Raw genomic sequence first — 20,046 nt, 5'->3', positions numbered from 1 at the left:
ATCAGTTTCTTCATTCCGTATCTACTAAGGAAAATCCTGGATTACGAAAGCAGCCTTTTCGCATCGCTTGTTGGTCATGTAAACATTTAATGAAAAGGAAGTTACATTAACCAGATCAAATGCGTCGTATTACTGAGCTAATAAGCCTTTAAGCCCAGAAAAACTTCTGAAAAATCCGTCCTGACGCTTTGGTATTAACGAAAACTTTGTATTTGCCATTTCAAACAACTTTCGGTTCGACAAGGCTGGAATTGAGAACAGAAAGCAACTGCAAACAGTAGTCTGCTAATTTTTGGGGCCTACTGAAACGGCGGTGACGGCTTCAAAGCAATGTAATGGGCAAGTCTGTAGCGCCACCTTCCCTTATTATACGTACCTCCATGGCCAGGTTAAACACTGTCTTTGTTATGAAAAACTGAGAAAATTAAGAACACCACTATGACGTTGTTAGAACTATACGTCACGCACAGTAAAATTTTAATTGAATTATACTGAACTTTAGATGCGAATCAAAAATAGTACGTCTGCGGAGGTTGGTCAGTTTTCGATATCATTACAAGCAATCCATCTTTTACTCCCGAAAGCGGGAAGATAGCTACAGTGTGTCACAGACTTCAGACAACTGTACATACACGTCTATTCGTTATTACAGAATCTTTGCCTATCTTTCTACCTCAATGAAACAGTTCACATCTGCTGAATGCGATTTATGTTCCACGTTTTTCAGATGTTTAAGCGTCTTATTTCGTTTCAATCCTTCTCTCTAACGTTCGAGTTTCCCCAAAGCAAACACAAAACTACTGCATACTGTGAAGGGATTTACAAGATCAATTCAGAGGGCAGTGGAGATCGCTTCAAGGAATAAATATCTTGATATTAATGATAATATGAAGCTGGAAATAAGAAAAAATTCATAACGCTTTGCTATCATAAACCTGATGAACTGTTAGTATAAAACGGGTTTTGTCTTTCAAGGTATGTGCTGGATGGAGAATGTTGTTAGCATTATTTGGGAATTGTAGTGTTTCAAGATTTGGAGGTGTACCATTATGGGTTCACGATATATTATTAAGTGCATTACGTAACTTGTTTCAATGCATGACATTAATTTTATTATGTTAAGTGTCCTTCGCAAAATAATACCAAAGGTTTATGTTTTTACTGTCCGTTTCGTGGTCGACGCGGGGCCTTGGCGTCAGTGAATGTATCGTCTGGTGCGGTTTGCGGACTTCGAAATCGAAATACCGGACTAAGTAAAAGACGACGTGACAGCCATTCCTTTCTAGAAGGTGCGTTTCGCTGTGTTAAAACACTGCTGATTAATCCTGAAAGTGAAAAAAAGAAGAGGATGAGGTGATTCTTCACGTAATCGCAGTTCTTTTCCGGCCACTTTTTCTTGCATATTATTGTTAATCAAGATAAAATTTGTAATACGTGTCAGCTGCTTGAACATCGCTCAAGTGTAATAAATTATTACTAGTGTTTAAAACACATTAGTGGCTGTATGACAAATTTTTGGAATACCCTTTTCTTTAAATGTTTGATGTGTCTGTACTGGGAAATTCTAAATGCATCGGTAGATCAGAATCAAAACTGAAGTTCAGATACGACCGTAATTTATGTGATCTCTGGTCATAAAATTTCATTAGCATTTGAAATAATTACAAAATAGATTGCCGTTTTTTAATGTGAAAGATCTGTGAGAAGTTTATTACGGAAAGTACGACAGCAATTATCGCATTTATTTTAATTCATTTGAGTAACCAATTTCAAAGTCACGAGGAGAAGTCCCCAAGGGTGGGATTGAGTTTTTGAAACCATCTGTATGTGATGTAGGGTAGGGTCCAGGTATCTCACCCTGCATCCGTTCACCCTGGTTGGCCTTCAATTGCGACTAATAGAAGAAAATAAATAGTACTTTTCTGTAATTTTCGATAGACTTGAAATTGAGAGCACTCCGTATGTTGACGTTGCAGCATAGTGGTTAATATACGAGCCTTCCATGCACAAAGCTGTGGGTTCAAATCTCGTCAGCATCTTCAAAATTTTTAATTCTTTTCGAAGTGATTTCAATCATTATATTTATTCTATTAACTGGTTAAAATATAATTTTTTTAAATCTTGTAATACTTTGTCACGTCATTTTAATCTTCATAATAACCTACTGATTTGCCTTTATTTTTCATCGTATCTTTTGTTATATTTGGAATCTGTGATTTTAATTACTTTTTGTATAAATTTCGATTTAGATTCTTCCATTTGATCATCTTACATTTTTCTCTGTGTTATGGCATTCATGACTTCCCATGACTTCTGCTTCCAATTTTGCTTGAATATCGTTTTATTCACAATTCGTTTAAATCTTCATCTGCGTTATTTTGTCTATAATGCAACCAGAATTAATGTTTTGTTGTTTATACGACGATTACCATCCAAATAAATGTACGAGTTGTACGTAATAAAAAACATTTTCTACATCATTGCAGAGTCAATATAAACAGATGATTTCTTCTGTTTTTTAAACGATAGATCCACATTTTCAAACGTTCAAGTACTGTGATCGATAAATAAAAATAATTAAAATCACATGCAAAAAGATTCCATGCGAAAAAAAGAATGAAAAACTTGTTACGATGATTAAAATGACATGACGAAGAATTAGAACTATATTTAAACCCATTTTAAATAAAAATAATGATAAAAGTCAGTTCGGTAATGGGTTAAAAATTTTAAAGCACGTGAAGAGATTCAAATGCACAACTTTCTGGACGACAGGCTTGTGTGTTAACCACTATGCTGAAATTCCATCCTAGAAGCTGCTATAAACTTTAAGTACTTACATCACGCAAAATTACGATATTTTTATGTCGATTACTCGCAATCGAGGGCTAACCATGGTGAATGGCTGCAGGGTGAGATACCTGGGACCTTAACGTACATCACCATATAGGCTACTTGACGAAGTCTATCCCGTCCATGGGGACCCATCGAAGTCATACATTATTTCAAATTGCTGCATTGCAGTCGTTGACCACTGCTGGTTCTCATGTAAGCGACCTGAACAACAGGAAGAATCCTACGCAGCATTGATGAATAACGTAATGGCTAGAAGACAGAAATTCTACTTATTTTTTAAATACTTTTTGAATTCGTACCTACAACTATCGCTAGTCTTAGGAAACAAAATGTTGCACTCAGTCTTTGATAAAAGCTAGAATGTTCAGACAAATGTGTACAGGGTAGGTAAGAAAAGGAGTTTCGAACTTACTTCACGAGCGATGCCATTAAAACAGTGGAACTGCATTCCTCGCTACATATGATAGTGAAACAGAACAGGGAATGACTAACAATGCTGCTGGGTACCCTCTGTCATGCCCAATATGGTGTCTATCGGTGTACTCGTATATATGTAGATGCAGATGGGGAGGGGGGATGGTAGTTTAGCCGGCCGGGATGGCCGAGCGGTTCTAGGCGCTACAGTCTAGAACCACGCGACTGCTACGGTCACAGGCTCGAATCCTGCCTCCGGCATGGATGTGTGTGATGTCTGTAGGTTAGTTAGGTTTAAGTAGTTCTAAGTTGTAGGAGACTGATGATCTCAGCAGTTAAGTCCCATAGTGCTCAGAGCCATTTGAACCAATTTTTGATGGTAGTTTAGATTCCGGTCCGGCCTCCCAAATTTATTTTTTCAGTAGTTTCCATAAATTGTGTTAGGAAAGCGCCTGGATGGTTTCTTTCAAAACAAAATGGCTTAATTTCTTCTCTATCCTTCCCTAACCGGTTGTGTGCCATGAGCTGAAATTGGGCAGAGTGGACCTAGGTTGTAGGTCCTTTGAAATTTTCAGTTAGATACTATTCATAGTATTTTGGCAACCATCTGTTGATATTGCTTAACCGCAACTAAAAGAAAATGCTCAAATGTATGTGAATTCCTAAGGGACCAAACTGCTTAGGTCATCAGTCCATAGACTAACACACTACTTAAACTAACTTATGCTAAGAACAACACAAACACCTATGCCCGAGGGAGTACTCGAACATCCGGCGGGAGAGGCTGCGCAGTCCATGACATGACCCCTCAATTCATTAAGGGTGTTTTAATATCCGATCACGTACTCTTTTATATTCCGCACCCACAGTTCGTACTCTATTTATCCATCTACAACGTAAGTTTAATTAGAATACATAACACTACAGAGAATATACAATAATACATATATTTTGTTCCGGTTTTGTTTTTTGAGTCATCAGCCTTCTGACTGGTTTGATGCAATCCGCCACGAATCTCTCTCCTGTGCCAACCTTTTCATTTCAGAGTAAAAACTGCAACCTATGTCATCAGTTATTTTCTAGACGTATCGTAATCTCTGCTTTCCTCTACAGTTTTTACCCTCTACCACTCCCTCCAGTACCATAAAAGTTATTCTCTCATGTCTAAACGGATGTACTGTCACCATGTCCCTTGTTCTTGCAAATGTTTTCCATATATTCCTTTCGAAGTCGATTCGGCGGAGAACCTCCTCACAAATCAGACACTTCGACTCCCTTCTGCTCTGGTTTTCCTATTGTCCACGTTTCATTACCATACAATGCTCTGCTCCAAACATACATCCTCAAAATAGTTTATGTTTGATATTAGTAGACGTCTCTTGACCAGGAATGCCCTTCTTGCCAGTGCTAGCCTGTTATTTATGTCCTCTGTCCATAATGGGTTATTTTGCTGCCTAGGTAGCAGAAATCCTTAACTTCGTTTACTTAGTGATCCATAATTCTGATATTAAGCTTCTCTGCGTTCTCATTTCTGCCACTTCTCATTACTTTCGTCTTTCTTGATTTACTCTCAATCCACATTCTGTTATCATCATTAGACTGTTCATTCCATTCAGGGGCTCTAGAATTTTTTTTACTTTCACAGAAGATGGCAATGTCATCAGCAAATCATTGACAACCTTTCATCCTGAACTTTAATCCCACTCTTAAACTTTTATTTTCTATCATTAATTTTTTCTTTGTACAAACTGAACCGAAAGAGACGAAAGACTACATTCCTGTCTTGCACCCTTTTTGATTCGAGCAAGTAATTCGTTCTTGGACTTACAGTATTATTTTTCCCTCTTCGTTCTTCAACATATTGTATACAGGGTGTTACAAAAAGGTACGGTTAAACTATCAGAAAACATTCCTCACACACAAATAAAGAAAATATGTTATGTGGACACGTGTCCGGAAACGTTTAATTTCCATGTTAGAGCTCATTTTAGTTCCGTCAGTATGTACTGTACTTCCTCGATGCACTGCCAGTTGGCAAAATTGAAGGAAGGTAATATTGATTTCGGTGCTTGTGTTGACATGCGACTCATTGCTCTATAGTACTAGCATCAAGCACATCAGTGCGTAGCATCAACAGGTTAGTGTTCATCACGAACGTGGTTTTACAAATGCGGAGTTGGCAGATGCCCATTTGATGTATGGATTAGCACGGAGCAATAGCTGTGGCGCAGTACGATTGTATCGAGACAGATTTCCAGAACGAAGGTGTCCCGACAGGAAGACGTTCGAAGCAATTGATCGGCGTCTTAGGGAGCATTCCAGCCTATGAATCGCGACTGGGGAAGACCTAGAACGACGAGGGCACCTGCAATGGACGAGGCAATTCTTCGTGCAGTTGACGATAACCTTAATGTCAGCGTCAGAGAAGTTGCTGCTGTACAAGGTAACGTTGACCACGTCACTGAAAGGAGAGTGCTACGGGAGAACCAGTTGTTTCCGTATCATGTACAGCGAGTGCAGGCACTATCAGCAGCTGACTGGCCTCCACGGGAACACTTCTGCGAATGGTTCATCCAACAATGTGTCAATCGTCATTGCAGTGCAAATGTACTCGTTACGGATGAGGCTTCATTCCAACGGGATCAAATTGTAATTTTTCACAATCAACATGTGTGGGCTGACGAGAATCCGCACGCAATTGTGCAAACACGTCATCAACACAGATCTGTGAACGTTTGCGTAGGCATTGTTGGTGATGTCTTGATTGGGCACCATGTTCTTCCACCTACGTTCAATGGAGCACGTTATCATGATTTCATACGGGATACTCTACCTGTGCAGCTAGAACATGTGCCTTTACAAGTACGACACAACATGTGGTTTATGCACGGTGGAGCTCCTACACATTTCAGTCGAAATGTTCGTACGCTTCTCAACAACAGATTCGGGAACCGATGGATTGGTAGAGGCGGACCAATTCCATGGCCTCCACGCTCTCCTGACCTCAACCCTCTTGACTTTCATTTATGGGGGCGTTTGAAAGCTCTTGTCTACGCAACCCCGGTACCAAATGTAGAGACTCTTCGTGATCGTATTGTGGACGACTGTGATACAATACGCCATTCTCCAAGGCTGCATCAGCGCATCAGGGATTCCATGCGACGGAGGGTGGCTGCATGTATCCTCGCTAACTGAGGAAATTTTGAATATATTCTGTAACGAAGTGTTTGCAGTCACGCTGGTACGTTCTCATGCTGTGTGTTTCCATTCCATGATTAATGTGATTTGAAGTAATGAAATGAGCTCTAACATGGAAAGTAAGCGTTTCTGGACACATGTCCACATAATATATTTTCTTTCTTTGTGTGTGAGGAATGTTTCCTTAAAGTTTGGCCGTACCTTTTTGTAACACCCCGTATATCCAGTCTTTCTCTAAAGCTTATCCCTATTTTTTCTCATTATTTCGAACATCTTTCACGTTGACGTTGATGTTATCGAACGCTTTTTCTGGTTGACAGACCATATGAAAGTGTCTTGATTTTTCTTTAGTCTTGCTTCCATTATCAACTGCAACGTCAGAACTGCCCCTCTAGTGCCTTTATCCTTCCTAAAGCCAAACTGATCGTCTTCTAACACATCCCCAACTTTCTGTTCCATACTTCTGTATATTATTCTTGTCAGGTACTGGGATATATGAGCTGTTAACCTGATTATACGATAATTCTCGCTCTTGCCGCCTCTAGCAAACGTCGCAACTGTGTGGATGATTTTCCGAAAATCTGATGGCATATCCTCAGTCTCGTACATACTGTACACCAACGGGCATTACTGTGAATAGCCATTTTGTTGCCACTTCTTCCAATGACTAGAAACTCCGACGGAATATTCTCTATCCCTTATGCCTTATTTCATCTTAGGCTCTCCAAAGCCCTCTTAAATCATGATTCTAATAGTGGATTTGCTATCTCCTCTACATCGACTACTGTTTCTTCTTTTATCACATCAGACAAATCTTCCCTGTCATAGAGGCCTTGAGTGTACTCTTTCCGCCGGCCGGGGTGGCCGAGTGGTTCTAGGCTCTACAGTCTGGAACCGCGCGACCGCTACGGTCGCAGGTTCGAATCCTGCCTCGGGCATGGACGTGTGTGATGTCCTTAGGTTAGTTAGGTTTAAGTAGTTCTAAGTGGTAGGGGACTGATGACCTTAGAAGATAAGTCCCATAGTGCTCAGAGCCATTTGAACCATTTTTGTACTCCTTCCACCTACCCCCTCTCTCCTTTGTATTTAACAGTGGAATTCCAGTTACACCCCTAATGCTACCACCCTTGCTGTTAATTTAGCAAAGACTGTTTTGATTTATCTGTTTGTTAAGTCAAGCATTCCGACTATCAATTCTTTTTGGACTTCCTCACATTTTTCATGCTGCCTTTTCGCCCTAGCTTCCATGCTCTTCAGATTTATTTCCTTCCTAAGTGATTTGTATGTCTGTATTTCCAAATTCCCTGAACATTCTTGTGCTTTCTTCAAAAAAAAAAAAATGTCTCTGAGCACTATGGGACTCAACTTCTGAGGTCATAGTCCCAACCTAATGACATCACGCACATCCATGCCCGAGGCAGGATTCGAACCTGCGACCGTAGCGGTCACGCGGTTCCAAACTGTAGCGCCTAGAACCGCTCGGCCACCCCGTCCGGCGTACTTTCTTCTTACATCGATCATCTGTAGTATTTCTTATCTTACCCGTGGTTTCTTCGCGGTTACGTTCCATGTATCTATGTTTTTGTTTCGTAATTCTGTGAGTGCGATTTTTTAGAGATGCCCATTCCTCATCTGAACTGGCTACTGCGCTATTCAATAACGTAGTATCTATAGCCTCAGAGAACTTCAACTATCTCTTCATTCCTTAGTATTTTCGTAGACCACAACTTTGAGCATTTATTGTCCCTGACTAGTCTCTTAAAAGTCGGCCTAATCTTCATCATTACTAGATTATGATCTGAGTCTATGCCTGCTCATGGGTACACCTTGCAATCCAATATCTGATTTCGGAATCTTTGACTGACCATGATTTAATGTAAGTGCAGTTTTCCCCTAAGGTTACAGCCTTTACCACGTATGCCTCCTTCTCTTGTGATTCTTGATCCGAGTATTCGTTATTACTAGCTGACATTTACAGCAGAACTGAATTAGACTCTTCTCTCTTATTGATACTACCAAGTCCATGTTCTCCAGTAATCCGTTCATCTACTCTACTACTTCCCCTACAATCGCATTGCAAGGAGGGAAGACATCCCGTAACATCGACGTCATTAGAAACGGAGCACAAGCTCGGATTGTATCAAGGATGGGAAAGGAAATAGGCCATGCCCTTTGAAAGGTACCATTCTGACATTTGCTAGGAGCGATTTAGGGAAATAATGGAAAACCTAATTCTGGATAGCCGGACGCAGGTTTGAACCACCGTCCTCTCGAATGCCGTTCCATCTTGCTAACCACTGCAACACCTCACTCGGTAAACAGCATTCTAGCCCTCAATGACCATTAGCTTTTCATCTCCCATTACGTACCGCATTACCCATTCAATATCTTCATATGCTTTCTCTACCTCTCTCGGTATTTTGCTGTTGGTGTTGGGTTGCTGTCGATTCTGATGGGAACAGCCCCATCACTGGTTCACAGTAACTCACTGTTCCTATTCATAACAAAACCTACTCCCGTTATACATGTTTACGGAATCGGATGCTCAAGCCGTGACAATTTTTTTCCATACCAAATATTTGCCATATAATCGAGACACGTTTGTGTTATCGATTCACACTATTCGTTAATTTTAAAGTGATACAGATTAATGAATATATGGTTACTGTTAGTATCTACAGATTTTTTCCTCACAGTCTTAAGGAAATTAACGCTTTGTAAATCCGGATACCTTTAGTAACGAAAAGAGACGAAGCTGTGTGAGGGAAGAAGTAACTGATACTTATCAAAGAGTTCAAAAACTCCGATCGTTCACAGTCAAATACGGGACATGGGACACGAAAACAAGATGTAGCCTGCGTCACCTTCTGACTCAGAATTACAGTCAGATGCCGGAGAACCGTGAATGTTGATCCGATACAGATGTAGAGGAAAAGAGGCATGGCTAAATCGTAGACAGGCCCAAATACGTCTTCGTAATCCATGGCCTTGTAGGAATTTGAGATTTTAATGTGGCATAACATCCATCTTCTTGCCGTTCCTGTTTCGTTTCTGTTTCCCATGGCCTTTAATTTCTCGTAAGTATGACATATTCTGAGACATTAAGGGATCATCAATTTAGTATTGGAGGACAGCGTGGAGGGTAAAAATCGTAGAGTGAGACCAAGAGATGAATACACTAAACAAATCCAGAAGGATGTAGGTTGCAGTAGGTACTGGGAGATGAAGAAGCTTGCAAAGGATAGTGTAGCATGGAGACCTGCATCATACCAGTCTCTGGACTGAAGACCACAGCAACAAAGTAGGAAAAGGAAGAGAAGGAAACGTAGCAGGTGAATATGGAATAGGGGTAAGGAATGAAAGAGGAAGAAACCTTGTAGAATTTTGCACAGAGCATAACTTAATCATAGCTAACACTTGGTTCAAGAATCATGAAAGAAGGTTGTATACATGTAAGACGCCTGGAGACACTGTCAGGGCCGACCGGTGTGGCCGAGCGGTTCTCGGAGCTTCAGTCTTGAACCGCGCCACCGCTACGGTCGCAGGTTCGAGTCCTGCCTCGGGCATGGATGTGTGTGATGTCCTTAGGTTAGTTGGGCTTAAGTAGTTCTAAGTTCTAGGGGACTGAGACCTCAGATGTTAAGTCCCATTGTGCTCAGAGCCATTTGATACTGTAAGGTTTGAAATAGATTATATAATGGTAAGACAGAGATTTAGGAACAAGTTTTTAAATTGTAAGACATTTCCAGGGGCAGATGTAGACTCTGACCACAAACTATTTGTTATGAGCTGTACATTAAAAGTGAAGAAATTGCGAAAATGTGGGAATTTATGGAGATGGGACCTTGATAAACAGACAGAACCAGAGGTTGTAGAGAGTTTCAGAAAGAGCATTAGGGAATGGTTGACAAGAATGGGAAAAAGAAATACAGTAGAAGAAGAATGGCTGGCTTTGAGAGATGAAATAGTGAAGGGAGCAGAGGATCAAGTAGGTAAAAACACGATGGCTAATAGAAATCATTGGGTAACAGAAGAGATATTGAAGATAATTGATGAAAGGAGAAAATACAAAAATGCAGTAAATGAAGCAGGCAAAAGGAATACAAACGTCTCGAAAAACAGATCGACGGGAAGTGCAAAATGGCTAAGCAGGAATGGCTAGAGGACAAATAAATGGATGTAGAGACGTATATCATTAGGCTTAAGATAGATACTGCCTACAGGAAAATTAGAGAGACCTTTTAGGAAAGAGAATCACTTGCATTAATATCAAGAGCTCAGATGGAAACCCAGTCTAAGCAAAGAAGGGAAAGCAGAAAGCTGGAAGACTTATATAGAGGATCTATAAAAGGGCGATGTTCTTGAGGACAATATTATGGAAATGGAAGAGGATGTAGATGAAGAGGTGATGGGAGATATGATACTGCGTAAAGAGTTTGACAGAGCACTGAAAGATCTAGTTCGGAACAAGACCCTGGGAGTAGACAATATTCCATTAGAACTACTGATAGCCTTGGGAGAACCAGCCCTTACAAACCCCTAGTATCTGGTGAGGAAGACGTATAAGACGGACGAAATACCCTCAGACTCCAATAAGAATATAATAATTCCAATCCCAAACAATGCAGGCGTTGATAGATGTGAAAATTACCAAACTATCAGTTTAATATGCCACAGCTGCAAAATACTAACACCAATTCTTTACAGACGAATGGAAAAACAGGTAGAAGCCAGCCTCGGGGAAGATCAGTTTCAATTCCGTAGAAATGTTGCAACACGTGAGGCAATACTGGCCCTACGACTTATCTTAGAAGATAGATTAGGGAAAGGCAAACCTACGTTCATAGCATTTGTAGACTTAGAGAAAGTTTTTGACAGTGTTGACTGGAATAGTCTGTTTCAAATTCTGAAGGTGGCATGGTTAAAATACAGGGAGCAAAAGGCTATGTACCATTTAGAAAAATTGGGAGTAGAAATTAAAGTCCATGGAGAAGAAATAAAAACTTTGAGGTTCACCGATGACATTGTAGTTCTGTCAGAGACTGCAAAGGACCGGGAAGAGCAGCTGAACGGAATGGACAGTATCTTGAAAGGAGGATACAAGATGAACATCAACAATAGCAACACGAGGATAATGGAATGTAGTTGAATGAAATCGGGTGATGCTTCGGGAATTAGATTAGGAAATGAGTCGCTTAAAGTAGTGAATGAGTTTTGCTATTTCGGGAGCAAAATAACTGATAAAGGTCGAAGTAGGGAGGATATAAAATGTAGACTGGCAATGGCAAGGAAAGCGTTGTTGAAGAAGAGAAATTTGTTAACATCGTGTGTGGAGGATTTAAGCGTCAGGAAGTCGTTTCTTCGTTTCTGAAAGTATTTGTATGGAGCGTAGCCATGTAAGGAAGTGAAACATGGACGATAAATTGTTTAGTCAAGAAGAGGACAGAAGCTTTCGAAATGTGGTGCTACAGAAGAATGATGAAGATTAGATGTGTAGATCACGTAAAGAATGAGGAGATACTGAATAGAATTGAACGAGTTGTCTGTACACGGCAATTTCGTATCTAAAACAGTTGCTGTGGATGCAGCTTTGTTCGCTAATAGTTCTTTCAGCATGCTGGATGCCAATATGGGAATGCAGTAGCGGTAGATCGATTGTCTGTCCCCTCTCCGTTTACAGCGAATATGTTATAGTACCACGTCCAAAATATGACGGTTTTATTCCATCTATGGTGTTGACTATTTTTAAAGACACTCTAACTTATAAAGTCATCGGAGTGCAGAGATGTTCCTTACGTTAGGGAAGAAAAACTCCACATGGCCGTTCATACCTACAGCTTTCGATCTCGTAAGTATGAAGTGAAGTTCTCATAAACTGGAAATACTATTATAATCCCGCTCTCAATTTCTCCCCGGCGTTCTGAGCCTACATGAAATATATATCTATTAGTTTATTCATCATGATTGGTAAGGGGCGATCTGTATGAATTACTTGAGAGAAAGTGAACTTCTTAGCCAGGATCGCTCGTTGTCGATTACTGGTTTTGGTAAACTTGATTATCATCTTCAAATCTCGTTAAAAGATTGTTACAAGTTTTCTATATCTGCTGTACAAGTACATCTTCTAAAACTTGCCAGGTATGTGAGGGACGAGATGAACGGTGCACCCGGTAAGTCAAGATTAAAGCTACAATATACAGAATTCGCCACACACTCGTGTCCCATGCCACACACTACTGTGTACTTCATTGTAGCCAGGTCTAGGGGTGGCCTTCTCTGAAGTGAATATGTGTCTCATAGGATGTTCTTAAAGGCCATGAGAAACAAGAGTGTAATATGCGACAGCAATTTCGATAGCACGGTAGTCTGCTGTGTTAGACGTTCCACCGCTGAAGCAGTTGTTTGATGTGCGAAATTTAGAGGGGCGGTGGTGCATCAGCGTGAGTGCGGCGGCGGTGCGGTTTCATCATGTGGTCCACACTAGAGCGAAATTTGCCGTAGCGGTTCCGCAGACTGAAGACTTGAGCGCGGATTAGCGAAATATCCACGGTAGTCAGTTGTAATTATACGTCGCCCCACAAAGACCAGACTCCTATATTACAACGTTCAGCGGTGTATGTGTCACAAAGAATGAGAATGACATTTTTTAGCGCAGACGTGAGTCCCAATTTTTGGCATTTAATCAATTTCTCCTTCTCTATTAATCGAAACTTTTGAAAGCAAAGCACTTTGTTTAACCTGTTGGGGAATAATTTAATTATTTTGCAGACGTAACTGATCAAAAATAATCACATTAAACTTACTTCGAATTCTAACAAGTGACATTTTGTCCGGAAATCCGTATCGAGAAGATGGAGATATCGCAACATTGCTGATCAGGAACGCTGAAGTACCCTGTGCCTGTGTAAAAAATCACAAACCACTTTTCTGTAACAGTGGGGAGTTGATTCTTGCTATCTGGCGTGTTACTACTGACTGGAGGGTTAAGGGATGACGTCAAATTTTGTTAACTGTTTGTTCAAATGTTTATGTGAATTCTTAATGGACCAAACTGATGAAGTCATCGGTCCCTAGGCTTACACACTCCTTAAACTAACTTAAACTACCTTATGCTAAGAACAACACACACACACCCATGCCCGAGGGAGGGAGGAGCCGCGCAATCCGTGACATGGCGCCCTAAACCGCGTGGCCACTCCGCGCGGCTCTGTTAACTGTTTCCTTGATTTGGAAATAACTAATGGATCACACAAGCCGCACAGAGAGGCCGCGCGGTTTGAGGCGCCATGTCACGGATTGCGCGGCCCCTCCCGCCAGAGATTCGAGTCCTGCCTTGGACATGGGTGTGTGTGTGTTGTTCTTAGCATAAGTTAGTTTAAGTAGTGTGTAAGTCTAGGGAACGATAACCTTAGCAGTTTGGTCCCTTAGGAATTCACACACACTTGAGCATTTTTGGATCACACAATTTGTTTGCTATTTCCGTCTCAAAATAGTTTGAATCATCTGAAATCCAAAACAACTGTGCAAAATCTCAGTTTCCCATTACCTATAAGACCTGCCACAGTGATGGAGCTATTACTGAGATCGACTGCTGGAAACATGAGAGTGAGGAAAACGAAGAACTCAGAAGGATATACGCGTGTTGAGCCAATATTTTATGGTTTCCGCTATTCACAGAGGCAGTGGAAGAAAATGGTATCCTAAAACTACTGCCTGAACAGAAGATGTAAGATTACTAACTGTAATAGAAAACGAAGAAAGGAAGAGAGAGGAATTCATTTACATAAAAGATATTCAGGGCGCAGATAAGAAAGAGCACTCTGGGGAAAATTATGTGGTTATCAATAAATGTTGTCACTTTCAATAAAAGAAGTTGGGAGTCTCCTTAAATTGGTGAAACAGTTACTTGATGTTTTATGAATAAAGCTTTCACATTACAGACATCAAGATGGAATATCCATTGTGCTTATAAATACACCATGGGATAAATAACAGTCTTTATACACAGCTTCAAGTGTAGTTCATCAGGGCATGCCTTTATTATTTAAAATCTGTTAAGTCTAGATCGATAATAGGTATGACTCTTCTTTAAACCTGAAAAGAAATACACTTTTCGACAAGGGTTCTATTTCAGGTATTAAAGTGTTTGCTTCTAAACCTGTTTACCGTGGGAAATTCAAATATGTAAACAAAATACGTTGTTAGGGATACTTTGTCATGGCAAACACAGGGTCCCTATAGAGAAATACGGGTATGTTGCCGCATCCAGTAGTGATGGAATGTGACAATTTCTTGTTCAACAGTAGGTGGGAATAATCAGATGCCACTGGGTTACCACCATGCCCACCTATGTCATTACGACCACCTGCAATAACTCATTAACTCAAACGGCCACAGCCGGTCGCTGCCTCGGCAGTAAACCTTCACGCTTCCCAGAGGCAGGTGCATCGAGTTTACAACACTGGTGTTAGCCGTAATTTGTGTCGATCTTAACAAGTGGGTGTTTTGGCTGACAAGTAACCGTCTCTGTCATATTTCCGAGCACAGTTGAACTTGTAAGTTCCTGTGTTTAAACTGGTTTAGCCTGGTGCTGAAGGTAAATTGACTGCTTTCTTTTACATATCAGTGTTTCTCTAGTTCTCTAGTATTAGTGTAGTACAGGTGTATTACTGAAGTGGTATTTTTAAATTTTCAGAAATTCCACGTCGTCGCTGATGTCGATATAAACCAGACAACTTCTGCTATATCTGTGGGAAGTTCACCTTTGTGAGAAATAGGAAGAAAATTTCAACATTTATAAAGAAAGCATGTAAACATTACTTTGGAGTAGAGGTAGGAGATCAAGATAAAGAATGGACACCACATTTCTATTGTGCTACATGTTACTGCAAACTAATTCGGTTGTGGAAAGGTAAAGAGAATGTGGTGCTGTTCACTGTGCCCATGGTATGGAGAGAACCCAACAACCACGTCACTGACTGTTATTTCTGTCGACCAAAAATTCAGGATTTTACAAACAAGAAATCGAAGACGCACATTGTTTACACAGAACTGCCTTGAGCGAGCATGCCAGTGAAACACTCTGACAGCCTTCCAGTACCTTGAAGAGCTTCAGGTCAAATTCGGAGTGACAGTGAAGTAAGTAATACTGAAGAAATCACAGATGATTATCCTTTATATCACTGCACAACTGAGTCATCGCCACATTTGTTAATACTATCCGATTTAAATGATTTAGTACGTGATCTTGGACTAAGTAAACAAAAGGTGTACCTGCTTGGTTCAAGATTACAAGAGTATAACCTACTCCACCAAATTACTAAAATCAGTGTGTCAGGCACAGAGAACATGTCTTTATTTCGTATTTTGCAACTCACAGAGCGCTGACACTTTGCATTGACGTTTCTGCCCTAATGAAAGTGCTGAACGTCACCTACGAGTAAATTTCACAGGAGTGGAGACTTTTCACAGATGCGTCAAAAACAAGTCTCAAGGGTGTTTTGCTCCATAATGGAAATGAAATACCCTCTGTTCCAGTACCAGCTTGACCAAAGAGAATTAAGAATTCGTACAAAGGATGCTAAATTCATTACAATACAATGAATACAAATGGAAAAGTAATTGCTATTGTACTGGGAATGCAACAAGGCTGCACGAAGTATGTCTGTTTCTTTGCGAGTGGGATAGTCGAGACAGAAATTCTCACTACGTGAAAAGGAAATGGCCTAAGCTGAGATGGAAAGTGGGCGAAAAGGATGTACAACGTGAAAGTCTAGTAGCACCTGAAGATATACTACTTCCACCGCGTGATATCAAACTTAGCCTAATAAAAAACACTTCCTAAAGGCCATGGATTCAACAGGCAGTGGGTTTGCATATCTAGCTACCAGATTCCCAAGTCTTTCTGATGCAGAAATAAAGGAAGGTGTATTTGTGGGCCTACAAATCAAGGAACTGCAGAAAGATGTAAGTTTTGAAGCACATTTAACTGACAAAGAAAAGACAGCATGGGACTGTTTCAAGATGGTGCCAGACAACTTCCTGGGCAGAAGAAGAGCTACTAACTACAAAGCAAAGGTGAATGACATGATCGAAGCATATCAAGATCTGGGATGCAATACGTCTTTGAAGGTGCATATGATGGACTCTCATCTGGACTACTTCACAGAGTAGTAGTGACGTACTGGATGAACGCGGCGAAAGATTCCATAAAGACATTTCGAACATAGAAAGGCGTTATGAAGGGAAGTGGGTACATTCTAGGTTAGCAGATTATTTCTGGAATATAATTTGAGAGAAGAAAGATGAAAAATACAAGATAAAAAAATGATGTGCATTACAAGACAGTGACTTATTTGTTTGTCCATTTTCTGTATTTTCGCATGTCAAATAAATGCTGCAAATCGTATACACAAAGATTACTGTGTTATATGTTATATCTCACCCTCCATTAATGTGATGAAATTATAACACCATAAAAACGTGAATTTGTTTATAGAATTTCACCTCATGTTTGCTGCACTATATCAGAAACAGAAAAGAGAAATACAATTGCGATTACTCATAAACTATCCCTGACAGAAAAAACTAAAAACAGTTTTGAATTCAGCACTCGAAATACAACTAATGCCAGTTTTTAAGATAGAAGCACAAGACACACTCAGTGATATATTGTCTTTCCGTTGCATTTTGCATAAGGAGAGCCTTTGCAAAGCAGCGCTGGACTTAAAGCATGCCATAGAGGTAGGTTCCATTGTTGGTGTGGTGCACACAATCAGAGCTGCACTATCGACTCTGTGAGCTACAGAGGAGAAACGTAATTTCCACAATAGCTTGAGTTTGTTGAGCCTTGTTAAATTGTAAAAATGGAGTGAGTATTGCTGACTGAAATCCTCGTATTTCTGGACATGAAGGAGATAAGATTTGATATTTGCAGGCTGGTATATCTGAGAAATTTAATAAACTGAATGTGACATTGCAACGTTTACTCATGAACAGCAGGTGCAGGTACGATCTTTCAGAGAGGTCTATTAGCAAGGAAAACGACTGAAGCCAGGTTTTGCCATTTACCTTTATTAGGAAAACTGTGTTCCTGAATGCGTTTCTAATATGTTTGGAGATAGTGTGCAGAGTTTGGAGGAGTGAGTCATACGACGATTTCAGGACTGTAAGAAAATTGAGCCTAAATTCAATTTGCTCTCTTATCCCATGTCTGATGAGGTTGATACAGCACGTGAGAAGCTACAGCTTGAACTTATTGACGTGCGGTCAGATCGCACAGTGAAAGAACTGTTTTATGCTGTGAAATTTCTTGACCTTTACAAATTCTTCGTTACCTGAAAAATTTTCATCCATAAAGAAGTTTTGTGGGACTATGTTACACATATTTATGACCAAAGTTTTTCTTGCTTCAACGTCAATATGAGTCAGTATGGAAGCTCGTTGACAGACTATCCAACAGTATCTCAGCCAGAATCTCACTACTGATTTAAAAAAAAAAATTGCAGAAAAGGGTGATTGGATGAATTTGTCTGGAATGAGCTTGCGTCTATAGATGACATCTAGAAGTGAACTGAGTATAATTATCACCATTTCATTTTATTTACATGTATTGACTTGATAGAATTTACAAACTCTAGACTAATTAATAATAATTAGCTGGCAGACTATCTACGTCGGTCTGAGCTATGACTGGGACAGGGACTGTAGCAGCTGGAGAAACCAACTGAGCTCAACTGGTAAGAGAGTCAGTCGCTTGGCTTAGAACGGGAATTCTCAAGCCAATTGGGAGGCAGAATCATAGTAATGATGTCTTATGTTGAACGTTTGGAACATAGGTAATATCCTGAATTTCTACGAATAATTACAATCAGTACCAGGTCAGCTAGGATAAAACCAATTATACTATTGAAAAGACAATTTCTGGTCAAATGGGGCAATTGTCTTGATGAAAGGAGACATTCTTGTTTTGAAACCCATAATTAGTTAATGTCTTTATAATATTGCTGGTTTTTCAGCCATCATATTCAGCTACAAGAGCAGTGGGAAGATGACGTAATGTGGTGCGAGGTGTCGGTGACAGATGCCTTGTTCGGTACGAGTATCGTGAGAAAGACCGCCTAAATTGTGGTCCTCCTCCTCGACTGGCCACTGCGTTCAGAAGTAGCGCGTCAAAATGATAAACTGTTATTAATATTAGAAAAACTAAACAGTGAATTTACTTGCATTTCATATAAAAGCATCTCTCTCTAGCATGCTATCATTTGATTGTTTCAAAAGTCTTAATTACCAGCAGAGTAATAAACAGTTGCTGAAGGGAAAGGTAGACGAAGCACTTTGGAGATTTCCGGATCGCGCGTAGCTTGGATGGCGGGCGAAATGGTTTGGCTGCAAGATCGGAGATCAGAGCTGGTTAGGCAGTCTCGGAGGACAAACGAGTTGTCTGCCTTGGTCGGTATCATTTAAGGACATTATTAATAATCTCTGGTTGTTTGGACATGTAACAAAGAACAATTTGAAACTAACTACACAAATACGCAATCCCTTGTTTTATATATTTTCTATGACAATGCGAAGAATGGAGATTATTTGTGATTCACAAAGTGAGTTTTAATTGTGAAGTTTCTCGTATTCTAATAAAAAGCGACAGGTGTCCCATTTAAACATACCTACTCAAAATTTAATTATTTGTGCAATACCAGTTCCTTGCTAACAGTTCATTACGGACTCAGGACCTATGTGCAGTTTTCTGCGCAGGGGAGAATAACTGTAGAAGGCTGCAGGTTGGCAAGAATTATTCAGAACTTACGCAATCCGCTCAGGGCGGTGGACACAACTAGGCAACTCGCGTGTACTGCTGTTTTAGTATAGACCAGTGAGAATTCATCTGTGGTAACACAGAGAAGGTGTGAAGGAGGGAAATTTTCAAGGGGAGGGATTTATCATACAAATGTAAATCTCTCGCACTATTTATATTACCCTAAATAAATTAAATGAAGTTTATACAGGGACCAGTAAGGTGTTACGGGTTTCTCAAGGCTATCGAAGGGTGTGGAGAGATCTACAATACACTACCTTAATTAGCCGTCGGGAATGGTGTACTATTGGTGAACTGTAGTCATCTACATCGATTCAGTGAAATAGTGTATAGGCAGCCGATAAGAAGCCGTATCCTGACGTACTATCTTACCACATATATCACCCTTCGACGCTTTACGTGGTTCTGATGGCTATCGGTTATCCATTCAGAGACCTAATTGTGTAGATGTAATTCGTTCCTCATATGATTCTAAAGATGAAATGTGTATTCCGAAATCGACCATGAATGTTGTTTGAATGACGAATAACCATTAAAACCTGTCGACAACTCTAGGGAGATTAAAATCACGTGAAAATATCTCTATTTTAAACATTTTTAATGAAATAAGATCTTAACAAAATTTATTGTTAAGAAATAAAGTACAGCAGCTATACAGTGTCCTGAAATTATGATCATTGGGTGACGTGTCATGTGCAATAATTGCCTGGTTTTGAGCAGTAGAGAACGGATTTTAGTCACCCACGGCACTACCAAAATAG

At 40.1% G+C, this 20,046-nt stretch overlaps 1 long non-coding RNA gene across 1 annotated transcript in view; it reads left to right on the top strand.

Annotated features, from left to right (window-relative positions):
* Positions 1 to 16,886, top strand: part of LOC126276164 (uncharacterized) — a 104,456-nt gene extending 87,570 nt beyond the window's left edge. The window contains exon 3 of the long non-coding RNA XR_007550603.1: positions 15,164 to 16,886. This is a non-coding gene — a long non-coding RNA (uncharacterized LOC126276164). The remainder of the gene's footprint in view (positions 1 to 15,163) is intronic.
* The last annotated feature ends 3,160 nt before the right edge of the window (positions 16,887 to 20,046 follow it).

This window comes from Schistocerca gregaria, chromosome 1, assembly GCF_023897955.1.
Source record: "Schistocerca gregaria isolate iqSchGreg1 chromosome 1, iqSchGreg1.2, whole genome shotgun sequence".
Lineage (NCBI taxonomy): Eukaryota > Metazoa > Arthropoda > Insecta > Orthoptera > Acrididae > Schistocerca > Schistocerca gregaria.
Note: the sequence above shows the minus strand (reverse complement) of the source record. Positions and strands in the feature narration are given on the sequence as shown.